Consider the following 5,577-nt stretch of genomic DNA (forward strand, 5'->3'; position numbering starts at 1 on the left):
GAGAACGCTCTCGGCAAACACAGAGACAACTGGACGGAAGAGCTCGTCCAGCAACAAGACCTGCAGAACCCTGACAGGGATGCAAGGAGGCCCTAACGAGATCCAAAATGATTAGAAGAGCGTCAGGGCCCGTGACAAGAAGTTCCTCTCAAAACTGAGAGGGAGGAGGCACAAGAAGCCCAGCTACAAGACCTAAGAACGTAAGGATGCAGGGAAGAAATCACGCTCCCTGAAAACAGACAGCGACAGAGCAGAGCTATTCACGCATCTGGGAACGACGCCGCAGACGACAACTGCCCAGAAACTCCTCAAACATCAGAGCGATCCACGCTTTAAACTGTAACGCAAAAAGAAGCACCCGATGGGCGCCGGCCCCACAATTAGGACCTTGCCAGCCCCTAGGGATAGCGCTGTGCTCCTGAGAGCAAAGAGAACAAAGTCACCAGCCCCATGCGCCCCCTCACTGCGACCCAGCTCGCCTGAAATGCTCCTCAAATAGCCTTCGGTCGCATCTTCCCTTTAATCCCGCACACGGACCCGCTGCCTTAGTGTGCTCTACTCAGCTCTGCTCCATCACCCTGCACAGCTCCATCTTCATCCTCTGCAAGAACAGCATGATAGAACAAGTCACCTGGACGCACAGCAACAGCTTAACCATTCCACAGGTCTTGCTTCCACGTAGGAATACCATCTAGAGCCCAACTACTGCATGCCATTAAAGGAAATACCTTCAATCAAATGTTAAGCCCCACGCACGTACAAGCTTGAACAGCTGAGAGGTGCCCTCTGCTCAGCTAGCACTCTAGCTGCCTCTCCCAGGCAGCTACGGTCATCCCCTCGGCACCCACAAAACACCCCGGAAATTACCATCCTCGCCCGCTGCCAACGGCCACTCGCTCCGACGAGGGTTGTACGGGCGTTGCCAAAACAGTCTATGCATATTAACATTAACCATATACTCTTATTGCTATTCTTTCCTCCGCTCTACCATTGCTACACCCCCAGGCGGAGCAGCTCTGACACAGGCATCGACATGCACGGACCGACACCGCTCACAAATACTACAAGCGACGCGATCGAGGCACCTAAGAAAACTCTCACCGAGACGACGGACTTCCGGCCCAGAGATGCCACCGGGCGAGAAGATCTATACGGCAGCGAGGAAGAAGCTATAGCATCCGCAGAGAAGTCACCTACCATCATCACCTGCAATAAAACCATATACCCACAACTAGGACGACGTACGAGCGACAAGCCACTCTTAAAGACCTCAGAACGTTCAGGTGCAGGGAACAGGTCCCAGAAAAGGGCTCTGCGTATTCAGACTGCTCCTCAGCAGCAGTATCGAGGCCGCCTTAATCACCGCTGCAAAAAGATGACCTTCTATAAAGGTCTAATATTTCAGACACAAGACAAATCTATGCAGTAGACTTAAAATGCGAGAAAGGAAGCTCTCGGTTACCATTATGCCGATGAGCCAGGGCTTGCAAAACCCTCAATATTGCTACCTAGGTGCCTGCTCAGCACGGAGAACAACAGACACATCGAGACCCGAGTACAGTAAGGAACAAAGACAGACTACAAAATCCACACAACAGCACAAGCACAGGCAGGAACTCCCCCTGCCTGGCAGATGCTTCTGTTTTGCAGAAAGGACACCACAACCTCTCTCGGCCCAAACGTGTCCGGTCTCTGAACGGTACCCTCCGCTGATTTTACAACCCCTGCCTGCCCCACCTGCGCTTCCCCCAACCGACCGGCCACCCGCACAAAGACCGCATCGGCCCCTCAGCTTCCCTTCCAAATCTGGGGGCTCAAAAGCCATCCTTTAAAAAGGCCACACAGGCTACGTAGGATGGGGCTGCGGTCACACGGATACTCTTCATCTCCAAACGTGCGGTGCCATCACTCAGCATCGCACCACTCAACGCCGGCCACTTCCGCAACAACAGCCTCCTCGGAAGCGCCGTGAACTTCCGCTCCCCCACGCTCTAATGAGGCTGGATGTCGTGGCCGCCGCCACCTACGGTGCCTAGAGAACCAGAGAGACAAGGCGACCCCTGCGCCTGGAAGCGGCTGCCCGCTCACAAACAATTCCACACCTCAAAAATAACAGCTGCTACGGCTCCCTGTTCATCGCTCACCTTGCCCAACGAGCTCGGGGCAGACATCCCGCTTTGCATATAGTTTTGTGAGTCCCTTCATTAACTAGTCACATAGGTGCTCACACTGCACGACCCCTCCGTTGTCACGTGCTGACCTACCTTCTCACGATGCTCTGTTCGCCCCCTCCCTTCCGTGTCCGGCTCCCTACCGCGCATCTGCACCAACAGCCACATTCCAGACTCATCCTTTCCCCTACCGTGCCAACACGGCTCCGCTCACCTCCCAATCCGTGCCTCCCGGGTCAGTGGCCACGTCAGGTGCCTGCTCGCATTCTCGGTCCGTCCCCGATGGCTGGGGAACCGTCACCTTCAATGCCGGGCCCACTTCTGGGGAAATACGGAGAGGCACACAGATGTTGGACACTGCTTTCCAAAAGCAAGAGCTCACCACGCAAAACAAACTAACAAATCCTTTTGACCGACTTGTTCGGCAACACAGAGACCCCAAAGGCAGAAATCCCAGACGAGTGACCTCACAGCCCGCCCCGTCACAGCACACGACGCCATCTGCTCGCCTTTGCCGTCACGCCTCGCTCGACTGTCCTGCTTAACCCTCGACCTGTTACTTAAACTGCAAGAAAAAGTCAAACCACGCAACACACAAAAATCACAGTTCGTGTCAGATGACTCAAGCACAGGCGGACACCGATAGGGCAAATGCCAAAAGCAATACGGGAAGCAAACAGGCGTGGCTGGTGTAGCGACACACTCTCCTTTTGTAGGTAACTCACTCCTGAGCGACTCCATGAACAGCCGCGTGGAGAACCTCTCGGCAGACAGCACGCTCGAGTGGCCGTGCTGACACATACGGGGAAGGAGACTGGGCTACCGGAGGCTGCTTGCACACAGAACACGACCATTAGCTAACACTTAAACACCCCTTTCCCAACCATTCCCCGGTACCAAGACTTCAAAAACCCCTCCTCTCCTCCTGAACTGTCAGGGAAGGAACCTCACTCCTTCCCGACAGCTCCTGCCCTGTATTTGCACCCCTAAAGCCCCTCTGTCAGCCGCTCCTCGGGAGCCGCCCTTCCCACCTCTGCCCCGCGTTCTGCGAGCACCTCCCACCTTCCGGCTTCCCGCAGACTCCGTGCTCTCTACAGGCCCACAAAATAACAGAAGCCCTGATGCTTATAATCTACAAGGGACCTGCCGCAAGCTGCAAAGGTTCTCGGGACAACGTGGTACTCTGCGGGCGATCGGGAAAGGCGACGAGCAGTCCCGTACACCGACACACACTATGCGTTACGTCCCTGCTGCTTTCTGAAGGAAGGCTAGAGCTCCATATACAGATGTGTACAACACACTCACCCTAACCCCTACCGCAGCATCTCACCATCAGTCCTATTGAGAGATAACGTCAACAACTTGCACAACACAGGCAAAACTGGTGGAAAAAATATAAGGTTCTACCTTCAGTCAAGTCAAAATTCCTGGAAAACAAGACAAAACAAACAAAAAACCTACCACACACAAAAAAACCCAACAAACCACAAACTAAAAAACCCAGACAAAACCATAACACCCCCACAAAACCAAATAATCCAAAACACACTATTAGACCATCTTGCTACCCCTGAACACCCAACAAAAACTTACTGACCCAAGGGAAAACAAAAGCTCGTACAAGTGTACTTCCTAATATATATCTGCTGCTCAACTTTGACTGCTCCTTAATCTCTTACCTCAACCAGAAACCTCCCCATCTCTGAATGTCAAAACACACCTACCCAAAGAGCTTAGACAGCTCAAAACCTGCAACCAACTCAAGGAACAGTACCAGAGAAGCCCAGGAGCAGAATGAGCCTCCCGAAAAAAGGCTGGGGCTCATCTACCCCAGCGGAATGGCAAAGCAGAACGAAATCTTTTAAGAACCCCTTCTCAAAAAATATCTCTGGTTATAAAGTAAATCATTTATTGTAAAGCCATCAACCATTCGGAGTCACCTCAACGCTCTCTCTCGCTCAGTCCCTTAACAGAACTAGATCAGTCTCAAAGGACAAAAAACACGAAAAGAAACGTGGAAATACACAAGCGTATCGGGAACCGTATGAAGCAGCTAAATTAACACCTCAGTAGCTGGGGCAAAACTAAATTGTAAAGGACAACAAAAAAACACCCCAGGAGACACATGGATTAAAACAGATGAAGGCTCTCTCTTCTCGCAGAAGCTCAAGAAGAGACCTGAGCCAACGGTACACAGCTCTGGGGTATCGGATACCGAAAAGAAACATACTCGAGACAGAAAACAGACTGCTGCGGAGCACAAAGGTGGCTTTGGCAAAGGTTCTGCCGGGACAAGAGTCACAGTTACAGGGAACGGACAGCGGCCGGCAGGGGAAACGCCGTCGGCGTGGAGGGGCCAGCGGGGGAAATGCCGCCCTCAGCTAACGCTGCGCTATCAAGCCTTAAGCGAAAACTGCAGAGTAGTTACAGGAGACGGGCATAAGATGGATGCTGAATATCACTTGATGGTCACAAAATCTCATGGGGATGGGCACCACGTAGCCTCACGGACACCCCTTAGACCCAAACGCTTAACGAAAGACGCTTCTTGCCAAAACACAAGCTCGACGAGGAAAAGCCAAAGCTGATGCGGGGGCAACTACTAAAATCTCAGTACGTGAGCAGGCATTACTTAAGATGGTGCGGTGGTTCTGCTGGGTCCGTCCAACCTGAGCAACGGGTTCTAACGCCTGTCCAGCAGCGTCCATGATCTCTCTCACGGCCTCCCACATCAGAAACCTCCCCTGCCCAGGACCGCGTTTTGCATGTTCCACCCCTCCCCATCCCCGCAATGAAAATCAAACACAACAAATAAGCAGTCTACTTCATCTTCTTGGCCTCCAAAAGAAGCTTCCTTCCTCTGCTGAGCGTCGACACCAACATCCTCGTGCCGTTCCTCAAAAGCAAGCTGGTCCTCGGGTGCCCGTACTGCCAAAAGAAGACAAAACGATTATGCTCTTATAACGAGCTCCATCATCCTCTCCTCCTTCAGGAAATCGAGTCCCGATTGCTACATACCAGAAGTTTGTGCAGTAGATGGCCGAGGCCAGCCCCGTAAATGAAGCACTCTGTGACCCTGCTTTCTCTTTTGGCCACAGCACCCGCCACTGGGGAGCCCCAAACCCCTTCGTGACTCCCTACGAAAACCAGATACAACTAGTTCAAAACATCTGGCAGGTGAGAGATGACCGACAAACACGTACAGCCCACCTTACCCTCAAACCAGCCAGAGAGCTGACTTCCTCCCCCACTGAACTCTCATCTTCGACAAATTCACCAAACAGAACAATGTTTACACTGAACAGAACAAAACCCTTACCCTCTGACACTCTGAAACGGGTTTGTGCACCCACAAAATATATATATTCATGCTACCGACCCACGTACCACACTTCCTCAGGGTCAG

The sequence above is a fragment of the Phalacrocorax aristotelis genome, unplaced genomic scaffold, assembly GCF_949628215.1.
Source record: "Phalacrocorax aristotelis unplaced genomic scaffold, bGulAri2.1 scaffold_105, whole genome shotgun sequence".
Lineage (NCBI taxonomy): Eukaryota > Metazoa > Chordata > Aves > Suliformes > Phalacrocoracidae > Phalacrocorax > Phalacrocorax aristotelis.